This window comes from Camelus ferus, chromosome 22 (genome assembly GCF_009834535.1).
Source record: "Camelus ferus isolate YT-003-E chromosome 22, BCGSAC_Cfer_1.0, whole genome shotgun sequence".
Classification (NCBI taxonomy): Eukaryota; Metazoa; Chordata; class Mammalia; order Artiodactyla; family Camelidae; genus Camelus; species Camelus ferus.
This window is the reverse complement of record NC_045717.1, coordinates 11870192-11886777: the sequence shown is the minus strand read 5'-3', so window position 1 is coordinate 11886777 and position 16586 is coordinate 11870192. Positions and strand designations below refer to the sequence as shown.

Here is a 16586-nt window from a genome sequence, read left to right as displayed (position 1 = left end):
CTGAGGTATAGGAAGGTTAAGTTACTTGCCGAAGGTGAAAAAGCTGGTAAGAGACAGCAGTGTTCCGGGTCTATGCCGTTAGCGCAACAGTTTATTGACCTTATTGTATGCTATTGAGGCCAACTTACGGATGAGGAAGCTCTGCATGATTTGAGGCAGAACCACAGTTTGGTCCATCGGTGGGAAGAGTGGCTGGTTTTCAGGAAGTTCTAGGATGTTAAGAGCTTTACTTTGTGGCTTCATTTAGAACAGCCTTCCCTTCTATTTCAGCTTCAGCTTCTGGACAAATGCCTATATGTCTGATTATGACTTGCTTTCTGACCAAATTTCTGAGTAATAGTGTTTTCTTCAGAGAAGGAAAAAAAAATGTTAAGTTAGCATTTCTTAAATCCTATCGATTGAACACTAGTTTTCCACGATATTTGAATAGGTGTTCCCGTAAAAAAAATTAAAGCTTGTGTGATGAAAAAAAAAATGTGTAACTGAAGAGAAGTAAAAGGAAAAGGTTAAAAATAAAAAGAATATTTTGTAACACAAAAAAGAAGAAAAAGTGTAATATGTGTAAATTGGCCCTGAATTGTGAAGCCATATGATGTTTACAAAATGTTCTTTTCATATATTTCCAGGGTCTTTCATATTTATTAGATTGCTGTAGGCTAAATTGAATTTTGAGTACTAAATGCAGCCACAAGTGACTAATTCTCTAAATTTTTGAAGAATTGAGGACAACATTTAAATAATTCTTTAAAAGCATTTTCATTCACATGTTGTTAAGCCACTTTTTCCTACTTTACCCAAATAGCTGGTGACAACGTGCACAGGTTTCTTAATCCAAGTTTCTGCCTGTCCATTAAAAAAAACACGGATGTCTCTAATGGCATTTTCCTCGTGGCCCTGCTTGGCCAGGGCTCCTAAAGAAATTCAACTGACTAAGATCTGAACTCTGTCAACCCTACAGGCTGCAGCGCCGACAGCTCACATAAGAGAGATTTATGTGGTCTATCACTGCATTTTAGCTTTTCAACACAGTTATTAATCAGCCTGTTGTGATCCTAATATTTCTGAATGACACAATTTTGTGTAAGCCAGGAAACCTTCACCGAATTAGGAGTAGGGCTGGGGGCGAGGGGACGGGTGGAAGAGATGTTAAACATGGCCAGAAAGCGAGGAGGGGTGTGTGTGTGTGTGCGTGTGTGAGTGAGTGTGTGTGATGTGGTGGTGTTCTTCCTTGTCTTCCCCCTCTCCTCCTCCTCCTCCTTCCCCACCTTTCCTCTTCTTTGTCTTCCCTACTCCTGTTGCCAAAAGTCTTGTCTGATCGGCCTGCTTTTTTTAATGCAAATTGGTGTGTGGATATTGATTTTAATGCCATCTTTCACTTATGGTTTAAATGCTCTCTTCCTAAGGGGGTGAGGACCAGGTTTATTTGCTTTCAGAATGTGAACCAGAATAGAAACTGGAATTGCCTGTTTACAAAATTTTAAACTTGGAGGGTGGGAAACGGATTGTGAGCACATGTCAGGTGTGTCATCACTGTGGTTTGTGTTTTAAGGAGAGATGTAGTTTTAAGCAAATATTTAGAATGCTTTTGCCCAATTAAAATTCCTCCATTGTTTTTTATATTTGTTTGCCTCAGGGTAGACTCTAAATTATTTTCACTTTTGTTTTCCTTTCCGTGTCCTCCTGTAGTGAGCCCAACAGTAATTTTCTTTGACAGCCTTGATGTTTTCTTCTAATTCCCATTAGTGTGTGTTTGTTATTTTTTTCCTCCCTTCCTATCACTGTCTTCTTTCTCTTTTAAATTTTATGGCATCTGTATCTGTTGAGATAATTGGGACACAATCATAATCTTTGTCACAATCGTTATTTGATAGGTGTTTCTGCATGTACATTTAGATGTTAGAAGTGCTTAGGATCTAGACACAATGAACCAGCCACATCTATTGTAGAATCTGTCCTCATCTTTTTTGATTTAGTGGTGGGAAAAAAAATATATGGTTTGGCTTAATTAAATGGAACAGAGTGTCTCTGTATGAAATAAACCCTTCCATTTAAAAGATACACATTGTCAGAAATAGCTAGCACGTGCAGAGAGAGGAAACCATGTGGGATTCTCTAACAGTGAACACATTCATGGTTGATTCCCAATAGGACTAGGAATTGGTTTAATACAGTAAAAATGTCATTCCCGTGTATTCTTTCAGAATACTTTGATCAATACCCTCTCTGACCAGATACTTTTTGTCATACTCAACACATTGTAAATCGATCAGTCAATTAGTAACAAGTGGACAAGGGACTTAATCATGGTCAATTTAAGTTTTTTCATCTGTAAAACAGTTACAGGGACTTCTTATAGATTTGGAATGAGGATTAAACTGAATTATACATATAAAGCCCTTAGCATAGTGTCTAGAAAATAGTAAATATTAAATATATATTTATTAGGAGTAGTAATTTATATTCATATCAAATGTCAGCTAGGAAATACGAAAGAGACAAAAATATATGGCATGAGCCTGCCCTCAAGATGTTTTCAGTCTAGTTGGAAAACAAAATATAATATAAACACACACAGCTCTAGTCAGCATGTCATGAATTGAGAAATTGCCAGTAGGAAGTGCAAATACTGTAGCAGATTAGAAGGAAATACGTATCATGGATAATATTATTATGCAAGGTAGTTGTCGCTGTAATAAATACTTCCAGTAGTTCTAATTTATATACTGAATTTAAAAGAGTAAACTACCTCGTGCTCAAATGTAAATCTCTCATTATATCATCATGACATGCCCGTCTTGATTTCTCACATTTCTTCATTACCCAAATCTCGGTCATCATTCCAGATTAACTGACCCCTCTCTATAGTCATTAGGTTGATCTGTATTAAATGTAAAGTAGCTTACTCGTAGATTTGAAATAAATCCCAAGCTGTTCTCTGAGGCATAGAAGACCAATAAGACGTGACCCCTGCCTGTTTCTCCAGCATCGTCTTACGCTCCACTCTCCTTTGCTCACCTGAGTGAAGTAGTTTTTGATCAATTCTCAGAATAGGTGAAAGATTTCTTTCCCTAAGACATTTGTATTTTCTGTTCCTTTGCTTGGAATTCTTCATTCTTCCACTTTTCCTACCATTCAACTCTTCTCTAAAATTTCACAAGCTTCCTCCAGCCCTCTCTCAACCTACCTCCCATCCATGCACTTAGTCTCTGTATCTTAGCCCCTTTCCTTCACAGAACTTACCACATTTTTATTTTATTTGCACTTTGGAGAATCCTTTGTTAGCCATTTCTCTCTCCCCTCCAGGGGAAAATATTTTCCGGAAGATGTGGAGCATGTCTGTCTTACTCACCATTATTACATCACAGAACCGCAATAAACATTTATTTTGAAAATGGACAAAGTTTCCTCCCATTTCTTTCTATATTATATGTGTGAACCGAGTTTGTTCCTAACCCCAGTCGCATCTTGAACTTGTCTTCCCTTATCTCTTTGCTGATGCTGCTCCCTCCTGTGACACAGATTCTAATCCTCGTCTTCTCTGAAAATTCCATCCATTCTTTTACTTCCTCCATAAAACTTATTTTTAAGCAAACATGAGCTAGCTCTCTGCCTTATTTCTTCTATGATGGACTGTTTTTTTTTCTCTCCCTTATGGTACTTAAAACGTTTTCTTAGAATACAATTCTTTTAGCACTTGCTCCGTCACCTATGAGTTTTGCTATCATTCTTTGTGTCAGTTGAGGTTCTTTGGTTACAAGCAATAGAAACCATGTATGGATAACTTGCATCTTTTTTTTTTTTTCTAATACATAAGGCAGCTTGTGGAATGGATGGAAAAATAGAACCACCAGGCTCCAAGAAAGACAGAAATAAGGTCAATTTTAAGATCAAGAAATTTAGAACAAATGAAAAGAATCATCAGGTGCCCACTGGCATAGAATGAATGAATAACTCTTCTATTAGTTATTTGTACTCAAGATTTATATTCCTGAGAGAGGTTTTGGTTGACCTAATTTAGGATACTTTATGCCCACACTATGCTAATATTATAATCAGCACCTCAAATAAGAGTCCCACCAAAATTATAGTCAATGAAGGGAATGTGATCCCTAACAAGTAATTGAGGTCATATATTTACAGAAGAGAGAAGATGGATCTGGGTAGCCACACATTTTGGCTATAAAAAGCTTCACTGAGAGGAAGAAAACTCATTTTCTCCGGCCAATTAAAAAATGTAGTAGAATATACCATATGTATCATCATACAAACAAGCTTTTCTGATGACTGAAATCATAAAAAATAGATTAATTTTTTAAAAAAAACAGGTGTTATTGTTTTACTGCATCATTTCTTCAAGGATTTTTGGACTGGGAAGCAGAGATTTTTTTTTCCCCCTCAGATCCTGTAACACATTACTGTAACTTAATCAATGATCAGTAATATCATTCAAAATTTAGCATGGTATGACCATGACTTAAAGGTATGAAAGGAGACAGGGTAATTTCTTTGTATTATCAGGTACTAGGGATTTATAAGAACTGATGTGTAACAAGATATTCATTGGCCAGAACTGAAGTCTTCAGATCTGGTCAGCAGAACCCTTACTTAGTGTGTTCAGTATTACTGTTTCTAGACCACCGATCAGGTCCTGAGATGCACGTAACTCAATGTAATCCACGTTGCTGGCACAGTAGCTTAAACCTAGTGTACACAGTTGATTTATGGGAACAAAACCTACCTACACGCTCAGCAACTCTACCTGCAGCAAGTAAAACACATGATTGGCTTTTACCCACCACCTGCGACATTCCCTCTCTAACAATTCTTTTTGGCTCTTGTTTAAGGTGAAAGATAATTGGATGGAGCTTTGAATTTATCGGGGAGGGGAAGCAGACCCATGTGGTGTCTAGTGTTCTCCTGCTAGGAGAGGACTGAAATTTGAAGAGTTAACACATGATTATGCATTTCAAACCTGGAACTCTCCTCCCTCTGTCTCTCCCAGGAAAACTAGTTGAAAAACCCAGTTTCCCTAGAGGATTATGCAAATGCACGTTGAAACCAACAAGTAGGTTGATATGCTTGAATGACGTTGTTTCACAACTTTAGATCAAATAGATTTAATGTGTCATATATGCCCTTTTTTTGAACCCTTTTGCAAAATTTCCTGTTGCATATGTTCATTAGATAAAAATAACTCATTTTGCATAAGTATTACCAATTCCTAAACATATTTAGGTTTGCCAGTATAGTTCCAGAAGAGAGAAGGGTCACAAAAAAAAAAAAGAAAGAAAGAAAAGAAAAGCATATATGTGTATACATATGTATATGCATATTTATATGGATACCTATATATATATTACTTCGTGGACACAAACTGGTCCATTTGCAAACAGCTATCTTATCCGCATCCCATCTTGGCCAAGTCCAAAGAAAAACTTACTTCTTTGTTCAGTCTGCAAAAAATTAAAATAAAATAAAATAAAATAAAATAAAATAAAATAAAATAAAATAAAGGCTGGTTTCTTAAAAAAAATTACATACGTTACATATATTCATTTGATTTAGATCCCAAAACACATTAAAGTGAGACACTTAGATTAACTTTAGGAAAACTTCTATTAATGAGTTTAAAGTAAGTTGGTAAAAATAATTTAGTGAGATTTTCTCAAGGCCTTCTGTGAACCTGATGCTCCCTGAGGCATTGCTTTTATTGCTTGGAATCTAATTGTGATTTATAAGTTCAGGTCTCTCGCCTTAAACAGGGCAGAGAAGTCAAACTGAGATTTGCCTCCTCGTCATCCTAGTCTTAGCTCTTTCTTATACCTTTAAGCTCTTACACTTCTCTCTTCTTGTATATAATTTTCTTTTCCTGTGTCTCCAGTGTTCTAACTTGGTTAAGCACTAGGCTATCTTCAGCTCTCTTGTTGGAAGGTTTTTGGCCCCCCCCTCCCCGCCTTGGAAAGACTTCCTTGACCCTCTTCTCTCCTCCCACACTTAGGAAATAGGTAGCCTCCCCCATAATCAGGGGCATCGCCTACTGCCGTCACATTCATCCCATCGCACTGTAATTCCATATTTTCTTACCTTTGACCCAGCTGCACTGGAAACTCGAAAGACATAATCTAAGTCTTGTTCATCACTGTAGCTGTGCAGAGTGGGAACTCCACGAATAGGTATTGAATAATGACCTTGCTTACGTTTCTCTCTCCATCTCCTCTCATGCCAGCCACTTGCCATTTCAAACAAAATACAGCAGCATCCTTGTAAAAGCAACTCTTGAAACCAAACTGGCCTTGTCTATACAGTGAGAGTCTTTTCCCCTTTTTCACACACTGCTTGGATGCATCCTAGCCTCTCCACCCTGACCAGATACTCAGCAAGTTGACGGCTGTAACAAGATGTTCCTGTTTTATATTCCTGAGTGCACAACATCTGAAGCAAGTACAAGGTGACTTTGCTGTAACTCAGCAGTCTTTTCAAAAATGTCTTTTTTTTCCCCCTTTTAGGTCTTTAGAACACTGTCATTAAGGGCTGAGAGGTGAAGATACATTAGATAAGAAAATAGCAGACAGGGGACCCTGAAGCACTTTAAGAAACCTCAATCTGCAGGAAATCCTCGTCTTGGCTCCAATCATCAGAAAACCTGTTCTTTACCACAGGTAGGTCCTTCAACCTACATTTAAGATTTTCTACAAATGCCCTTCATAGGAAAAAGTTTCCTTTCTCCCTTATCTCTAAAATGTAAAAATACATAAAATTAACTTTCAAAATTGGAAAGATCTGACTAAGGTCTGTCTAAATTGATTGATTTTATTCCATAGGAAATACAGTAGTTTCTGTATTGCTGCTTCTTGGGAAATTCTACGGGTGACTTATTACTTATTCTAAAGAAGTTTGCTTTAAATGATATAGTCTGTCAACAGCCATTTTGATGCTTCTGCGTCTAGACACTGAATGTCTCTGAGCACAAAGATTGGGTTTTACCGGAATAGCAGGCCTTTCAGTTTGTGGAAATCAAAGCCGAGTAAAATGGATATAATTTTCACTTACTATTGTTCCATCATGTTCATGAGGAAGATAACCTCAGCATGTTAGAAGCTGTTAAAGAAAAAAACATATTCGGTGACAGATGTTAAAGATGGTAAGGCAGGGGTGAGGGTGTATATAGCTCAGTGGTAGAGTGCATGCCTAGTGTGCACAAGGTCCTGGGTTCAATCCCCAGTACCTCCATCAAGGAAATCAATCAAGCAATCAATCAATCAAATTACCTCCCTCCATTAAAAAAAAAAAAGAAAATTAAAGATGGTAAGGCAGACTTTATTAAGGACCATGAACATAGTTTCAGGGACCACTGCAATGGGATTTCACAGAGTCGGAGCCAGTTTGGACTCAATTTCTAATACAGGATAGGCAAGTGAAAATTGATAGCCAAGGAGCAGGGCGAGTGTCAGTGTATAGAAAACTACCAAGAGGAAATATCAGGGGTTAGGGGGATAAAATGACCTAGCAGAGTTTTTTGCTAAAGACAGGCCAGAGAGATGAGACACCGTCTAAGGGATGCTAGAGGTTAATTAGGTTAAACTGACTTACCAGAATTCTTGCTAAATAGAGGTGCACCTAGATGAAAGCTAAGGAGACTAACTAAAGTTTGGTCAAGGGAGGAATCTTTTTCAAAGGTGAGGCTTTTTGTCTTGTTACAGTTGGCAGACTTACGTAGCAAAGCCACATCAGGTTAATGGCATTTATTCTAAAAGTCTGTTTCTTATATTCCCCTATATATAATTTGGCTACTTTTTTCCCTTCTCTTCTGGGTTGTTTATCAGTAAATTTGCTAATCTCCGGAAGGAGTTATAGATACATTGCCTGAAAAGAAAGGAAATTTGGATTCAACTGAAGGAGGTATAGAACCGGCAAGATACGAAACCATCAATGGTCAATTTGCTATATTAAAAGTTACGGGAGGAGAAACACCAACCAAAGTCATTAGTTCAAGCTGTTGTTAAAAAGTTGCAAAATAGGAGCAACCCCTAAGTGAATCTTCTGAGGCAAGCAGGCAGCACAAGGATTACATAGGATAGATTACAGAAGATCAACGTTCAGCTTTGTTTTGAAAATATTTCACTGTTCAATTTCTTGGAAGGTATGGGGAAACTCTGGTTGGGTTTAATCACAGAATGTCTCGCGTTACCAAGCCATGGTACTTGAAACTGTAGAACTGTTTACCAACATTATGATATTACTTGAATATTCAGTTGATTGGCATAATTTATAAGGTTTTACAGGAGATACTTTTCTGAATCGATATATGCATTCTGTTTTCACTATAATATTCACACCCTAACTTTGGAGAGGGGCTAAAGCACCCTATATATTACTCTGCACCACTTGAAACCACTGAGGAATAAATCTATGGTTGTATCTCTTTTCCACCACTTTCAAGCTTTCTCACTCGTAAGTGTCTAGAAATGTAAGTGCCTACATATGCAACAAGTATGTTTGCCATAGATTTAGAATATGTCAGTGTGAGCTGTCATCTTTCACTTCATTATTTCTTTTCCCTACTAATTTTGCTGTTCCCTCAATCTCCCGGACTGTCTACCATTTATGTCATTATTTTTTGAACCCACATCTCCTTTTCTATTCTGATTACATGATTAGTCATTTATGCTGTGGTTTCTATTCTCAGATCAAATATTTTACCCATTTCTTGTAGAATCACAGTGCAACCTCCCCCTTACTCGATCTTTCATAGGCTCTTTTCTTAAGGAACACATTTTATTCCTGGGAGGTCTCCATCTCTATACCCCTAAACTGAAATTCAGCCTCTACCCAGGTAAAATAACTGGATTTCTTAAATAACACTTCTGTTTTTTTTTATATTGGTTTATAAACCTTTGGATGAGTCTCATTACCTTAATTCTGAACTTGAGGGGGAACAGTATTTCTGCTGAAACGTCATACAATCAGTGCATAGTTTTCTACTTAGAAAGTGCACAGTTGAATGGATCAGGAATGAAATGATTGAGTTTTTAGAGGATGTAGATCTCTAAAAGTTTATACATACTCACCTTAATTAATTAGAATTTGTAACAAAATAACAGTGCCTCGGAGATCACAGAACTTTGGAAGAGAAATGGAAAGGCAGAACTGGAGGTTGGAAGTGATTTGGGGTAATTTCCTAGTTGGAAAACAACCCTCCAAATGAAACTTTTCTGTCTGAAGACAAAATACACAGCTGGCATGTGATATAGTTTGTTGGAGGGGGCACAGGGAGAAGAAGAGTTTCCAGACTATATTGCATTGATAAAAATGAGTAACAATACTCTTTTGTTTTGTTGTTTTGTTTTAATTCAAACTGTAAGCTTTTTAATGGATCTCTTTCCTAAAGGGAAAAAAGCTGCCAACCTATACCTTATCCTTAGTGGCCTGGGGCATCACAGTTCATTTCAGCCAATTAAAATAACAATTACTGCAAGACATGCTAATGGGAACACCCTTCTTCTGGTGAGTCCCCACCACTGTCAATTGATTAAAACCCCTCAACTTCAGATTTTCATATTGCATTGACTACTTCTACTTCAAAAGAACTTGCACAGTAATTTGGAAGAGCACATTCTATTTATTCCCTTTGTTTTCAAATTTTGTTCTTACTGATTTGTAGACTTTTTTTCTATAGTATTAAAGCTTCTGCTTTACCTTTCCCTAATAGTATGTAGGTACCATATTATTATTATTACATAAAAGCCAATACCATGCTTGCTGACAGGGGGTCTATGAGGTCCATTTTATTGAGATTGTGGAGATGCTTCCATAATGGATTTCCAGTGTAAGCTGCTTTATTGCTGACAGCAAAATGATCATTCCAAGCAGCCTAACTTGACACATGAAAAATCTCAATGATAATGCTGATTAACATATCTTTTGCATATAAATTACTATGGCTTTTTTTTTAAGAAGAGAAAATTATACATTTGGTGGGTTGTTTGCATAGCCAAATAAACATATATCAGGATGTACAATCTAGTAATTAGATGCATTTATCTACTTGTGACACCACTGGAAGATACTCTGAATGAAGACTCTAGGGGCAAAATCCTCCGACTTCGATTGTCATTTCAAAACATAGGACCTTGCACAGCAAAATGAGTACTTCTCCCTAAACAGAGAAAGCGTTTCTCTAAGTGTTCGGTCACTTAAGCTACAGTAATGAATTTGAAATAAAGCTTTATTTTTTAGAAGGACATCCTTTATAATTTATAGATATGCTTGTCTTATGTTTCATCTTAGTAGACTCGGTGTTTATTTGAGGGGGAAAAGGAGCTACAGGACTAGAGCATTTCTATTTTCCTGAGGATTTAGATATTTAGAAACTATTTAGCATTTAAAAGTACCTGTTTTGACCCATGTCTGAAGAAGGGAATGCTGAGAAATGCATGACATTTCAGTGTGACATGTACCCCACAGTTAAACATAAAAATTTAGGTACTGAGGTTTTTAGTGCATACTTCACTAAGGATTAAGAATTTTTTTGGGGGGGGTGGGCTGTTTTTAATGGAAATTTATAAATGATCATAATATCTGCTGTTTCTTCAAAAATGTCGAAATATTACTATAACTATTTACCAACAATGGATGCAGGTGCATTTTATTATATCTGTCAGTTTGATAGAAGTATGCCAAATTAAAGCCTGAACTGAACAGCAAGCCTCCTGTGAGACAACGTCACCCTCGTTAATCTGGCCCCAACAGAGTCAAGCGTTGTAGGTAACCTATGGGAATTTTGTTCTTTCTGACACCCCGATTTTCTGATCCTCATACATTTAACAACTTTCTCTTTTGATACCTCCTAGTATTGTATTATTAAATATAATAATATAATTGATTCCACTCCATTCGAGTCAGGCATATGTTTTAGTTGACTCCATTTTTCTGAAGTGACAGGAAAGAAAAATTTATTCTTTACTTCTTAAGAGGAGGATAGATCTGAAGAAGGGCACCTTTTCTTCCTGTGAGGACCAGAGTAGATGGGCTGTCCGTCTGAAGGCTCGGTCATTAGACATAAGAATGGTATCTCAAGATGTAGGCTGAGGGGATAGCTGCTTTAGGATAAAGGACAGAGAAAAAGTTTGAAAAAGGAAAGAACAATCAAAAGAAACTTTGTCAGGTATAATCCGCTTTTCCATCCCTGTCTTCATAAAATGATTGGTTAGGAAAATCTCATCAAAAATTACTCCACAGTGCTATTGAAGAATATGTGATACTGTGATGTAATTAAAAAACACATACATATTTTTTTATCCCCGGTTCTGGAACTTGGCTCCTAAAACCTCTGTAGTTTCTTGTAGTGATAGGAGTAAGAAGAGCATCTTTTGTTATTGGAAATTAGCCCCTTTCAACTATAGCTGAGTTTAGAGGTGACTGTTGGAGGATGGAGGCTAGTTGCTAGAGGGAACCATAAGAAGGTTGGGACTTTCAGCCCCATTTCCCAACCTTGGGGAGGAGAGAAGGGCTGAGGACTAAGTTAATCACCAGTGGCCAGTGATTTAAGCAACCATGACTTAGTAATAGGACCTCCATAAACACTGTAAAAGAAAGCATTTAGAGAACTTCCAAGTTGGTGAACACATCGAGGTGCTGAGAGGATGATGAATCCAGAGAGGGCATGGAAGCTCTGTGCTCCCGCCACATGTCTTGCCCTATTTACCTCTTCATCTGGCTGTTCATTTGCATTCTTTACTGTTATCCTTTAGAATAAACTGATGTCATTGTTTCCTTCACGTGAGCTGTTAAAGCGAATTATCAAACCAGAGGAGAAGGTGGTGGGAACTCCCAATTTACAGCTAGCTGAAGTATAGGATTCCCCAGCTTGCAATTGGTAACTGAAATGAGGGACATTCTTGTGGGACTTAGCCCTTAACCTGTGGGCTCTGAGCTAACTCCACATAGTCAATGTCAGAAGTGTTCAATGTGCAGGGAAAATCCACACGTTTGGCATCAGAAGCGTTACGAATAGAGGAAACAGGAGTTTTTCTTTTAGCGGAGAATTTGGGATTTCGTGTTATTAGTTTGGTTTATAAACGCGTGTGGATCTGATGGCAGGAGCTGATTTAGAGCAGGGTAATAATGTTATTTTATTAATCTGCATTCTGAGGATGACTTCTCTCTACCTACAACTGTAGTTCTTAATTTCGCTGAGGGATCAAAGTCTGAAATACCTGGATAACACTGTCACAATATTAGAGGACACCTTCAATAAGATTCCATTCTAGTAAGGTGGATAGGCCTGTGGATTTTCAAACTATTTTTCTAGTGATTCTGACATGCATTTGTTGGCAGAGAGACACACATAGTTACCGTGGTGTTAGAAGGATGAAATATACTAATGGCAATTGTATTTATTTCAGTGGAACATTCAGTCTTTGTTCAGACATTCAGGAAGCAATAGATTTTTAAAATATTTTTAATACAATATAGTATCTTATAACATCTTTGGCTGTTTTAAGAAGTACATGTAATATTTTTATATATTATTCTCAAGTCACTATCATTGATTAAAACTAAGTACAGAGCCTTAAATGTAATTCAGTGGACATGGCTACAGGGGTGGGGAATGGACGTAGGGCACAAAAGGTGTCTTGCCTAAGGATTACTGTGTATTTCAATGGCTAGGTACAGTGTTTGTCGTACGGTCTGAAAATTGCCAGCTACAAAGTTATGTGGGTAACTTGTTTAAATAACAGACTCTTAGTCCTTGTAGAATTAGTCTTACAGAATTAGAATCTGCAAGTGTGGAGTATGGGAATTTGAAATTTTACAAGATCTGAGTTAAAATTATGTGCTATAACCTTTGATAGCTAACCTGCACCTTTAGAATGTCTTGACAGTTTTAGACTGGCATTCAGAAAGCAGACAATTCAAAATACTATCTTTTGTTATTTCTGAACAGGAAGTGTTGGCATTCAGTACTAGTTTATTGAACAAGAGTAAACCTCTTACTTTGACTTGCCTTCATTTGAAACTCCTCTACCTTGTCACAATGCTCTACATTAGAATAGAATAACGGTAGCAACAGTAATAAAAAAGAAAGCAAAACAAAAAGATAACCACTGCAGTGTATACATCCATTCATTCAGCAGCTGTCTATTGAGTGACTAAAATGCACATAATGGATTCTTAACATTACCGTTCCATTATTGTAGGTGAAATGATTGGTATTCTACAGCAGTTTCTTAATAGTAAAGCTTGAAGGTAATTCATTCAATAAACACATGCAGAACCCCTAATTTTCTGGATAGTTCAGGCTAAAATGCTGTGTTCATTGATTCTTCTACAAAATCGCCTTAGTAATCTTCTCTAAGATAAGAGACTCAAGACACTATTTGGATACTTTGGGCTAATGGAATAAAAATATAATTTTAAAATTATTTGGTAATTTAAGTCCTATTTATTTATAAAAATATGTTAACAGCAGTTTGTTGGGTACTTCACTTTCTATTAAATAATAATTCAATCAGGATTTAGCAGAAGATGTTTTAAAGCTCTCAATATCCTATTAATTGCAATTTTGTAGACTTAGTTTCTTGCTTTACAAATTTTTAATTTTATATTTATATTTTATATTATTAGAATGATAATAGTTGCAAAATATCAAAAGGCAAATGATTCTATGACAACTATCTATAAAAATGATCACTTAGGATATATTATAAATTCATGATGATACTTTAAAAACATTAACTCATATCATAAATAATGATGCAAATACAGTATAATAATTTTTAATTTATTAAAATGAGACTGATTTTATATTACAGTATAATAAGTAAAACCTTCTAGATACTTATTACAAGTGTAGTGAGTTAACCAATTACAAGCTATGTAAATTGCAGCCAAGTGTTTTCCCACTAATACTTGTAATAATTTTATCTCAAAGTATTTGAATATTTTATTTGTAGCTAAATGTGTCAGTGTATATGACTAACTTGAAATGTGTTATCAAATAGAATGAAATTTTCAAAAATAAAATAACTTCGAAAGCAAGTGTATACCTAAGAACCTTGTTGGAAAGAAATCATTAAGAAGTGATAAGCCATGGCTGTATAAACTCAAACCTGTAAGACCCAGGTGTAACTGTCACACAGAATCCCTATATATAATGTTTTATCTAGTTTTTCTTTTGTCCTTTCACTTTTATTTTTTATTTGTATTCTCTTATTTTATTCTTAAAATGTTAATTAAAAAATAAATGATTATATACATTTCATTTAATCGTAGGAAATATATTGAGCTAATATTTAAATGAAACACTCAATATATTTCCTGCATAGATAATCTAAACCTGGCTAACCAGAGCCTGTGGACTTAAATCGCTGATTTGGCAGAAATGCTGTAAGTATGGTTGGAGACTCCTAAGGTCATAGGAAGAAAGTCTAGAATCTCTGGCTGCCATCTTGACATCAAGGAGATACCATAATTAATAGACCAGTAAAGCAAAGCAGAACAGAGCAAGACTGAGCTCTGAATCCATCACTTAAATAACCAGATCCACCTGTTCAGAAGTTAGAGCCATCTCCGGACTACTCAGTTTTGTAAAACAATCATTTCATGCATACAAATATGCTTATCGCTATTGGATTGGAGAATGTTCTCAGGAATTTTTAAATTTTGGTCATTACTTATACATTAATTATTCAGCATCAAGAATGTATATTGCTTAAGCTAGTTTGAATACTTTCTGGTGGTGTTTTTGCAGCCAAAAAACTTGACCAATTTACCAAATATCTGAACTCTGCCTATTACTTTTCACATCTGATGCATAATCAAGTTGAAATGGACATAGTAATTCCAGAAAATGACGTGGGCTTTCATGTATCCAGCGTGCATGCATTTCTGTGGTTCCGTCTAATATGCTGTGCTGTCAATGAGACCTTCTGCAGTGATAGAAATGTTCCTCTATACCTGGTGTACATAATCACTGACTACTGCGTGGCTGGTCTGAACTGAGAACTACCATAGGCGGACATACATATGTCTTTTGAAGACATAGTATGAAAAAGATAAGTGTCATATCTCACTAACATGTTTATATTGATTACTGGTTGAAATGATAGTATTTTGGATTTGCAGGGCTGAAGAAAACTGATAATTAAAATTGACTTCAAATATGTCTCTTTTTTTTTTAATATGACTACTAGAAATTTTTTAATTGCATTTGTGGCTTGCCTGGTATTTCTATTGGACAGATTTGATCTAGAAACATCTTCTGATGAGTAGTTTCTGGGCTTTTCTCTCTTCCTGTTCCCATCGCCTAAGTCCAAATTATCAAAATATCCTAGGTCTTTGTGAGCTACACTGGTAGGTTTATAGCACGACTTCTGTTATCTTTTGGAGTATGTTTGATCGCTATTTCTAGATTCTCCTCAAGAACAGAGATGATCGTGTTGGTCAATGTAACCCCAGCCTCAGTCAGAGTGACCCACATGGTCATTTTTTTCTTTGGTTGGTTTTTAGTTGACTTGACAGTGAAGGGTTTTGGCTTTTGATAACTGGAGGTAGGAGTCCTACAATCAGAGGCTTACAGAGGCCATTTAAGGGCAGTACATGGGTGAGAAGCGGGATGGACTCGACTGAGAGGGCGCTACAGAGTCTAACCTGGAACACAGAACGCCACTGAGAGAAGTCTAGGTGCTCAGCCACCTTTTGCCGTGCAGGTGTTCCAGTCTAAGGATGCCAGACTTTCAAGTTTTTCTGAGAAAAACTCAAAATCCAAATGACTACTTCTTAATACTCCTTAAATATTAGCATAATAATTCAAGCCTTCTAAAAACATTTGCCAGCAAAAGTACCTCTGTGGTCTCCATCTGGAACACAGCCCCCCCCCCACAAAATGGGGCCTGAGGTTTGACTTTTCAGAAGTTCCTTTCTTTGTTTTAGGATTTTGTTCCCTGTTACAGATGTAAGGGAAAGTTGCACATTAGCCCCACAAATTAGTAACAGACTGAAAAGGAAACCACAGGAATTCAGAGTTTCTGACGATCCTTCGTGTTATTGAATCTGCCACTCTCTGTAATTAGGAGACAGCATTAATCATTAATTAGGAAGGAAGCCCTAAGTGAACAGTGTGAGCCATCTCCATGGGAACACCACTGGCTCAGTCTCAACAAGAGTGGAAGACAGGGGAGCACGAAACAGATTCAGCGCACATCTCTGCAGGTCTGATGTAGGTAGCTAATATTCTATCCGTGTAAAAACCAAATAAAACACATTCTCTCCCTTCCGTGTATGGCCGTATTTCCTCTTTCATCCTCTTCTTTTAAATCTTTGGTGATATGTTTCCGTTTGAATGAGGTAGTCCGACCTATAGCACTCATAGGAGTGAAGTCTCTTCTCTCCTTGCAGCATCAAACACGGAAACAAAAGAGCGGTTGTACTGAGTTCATTGAGATTCACTGAAAAGTGCTGCTCGCCTGCCGAGCAGGTGAAAGTTTCCTGCCGGTTTCTCATTTAGGGAAAACCTCTTGGCTCATGCCTTAAGAAGTGCACAAGCCTCTAAAGAGTGCTAGTGAGAACTACATACAGTTTTTGCC

General features: G+C 36.8%; 1 long non-coding RNA gene across 1 annotated transcript in view; it reads left to right on the top strand.

The window, feature by feature from the left end:
* Positions 1 to 16586, top strand: part of LOC116659001 — a 1275737-nt gene that overhangs the window by 96751 nt on the left and 1162400 nt on the right. Inside the window, exon 2 of the long non-coding RNA XR_004314259.1 lies at positions 6507 to 6659. This is a non-coding gene — a long non-coding RNA (uncharacterized LOC116659001). The remainder of the gene's footprint in view (positions 1 to 6506; positions 6660 to 16586) is intronic.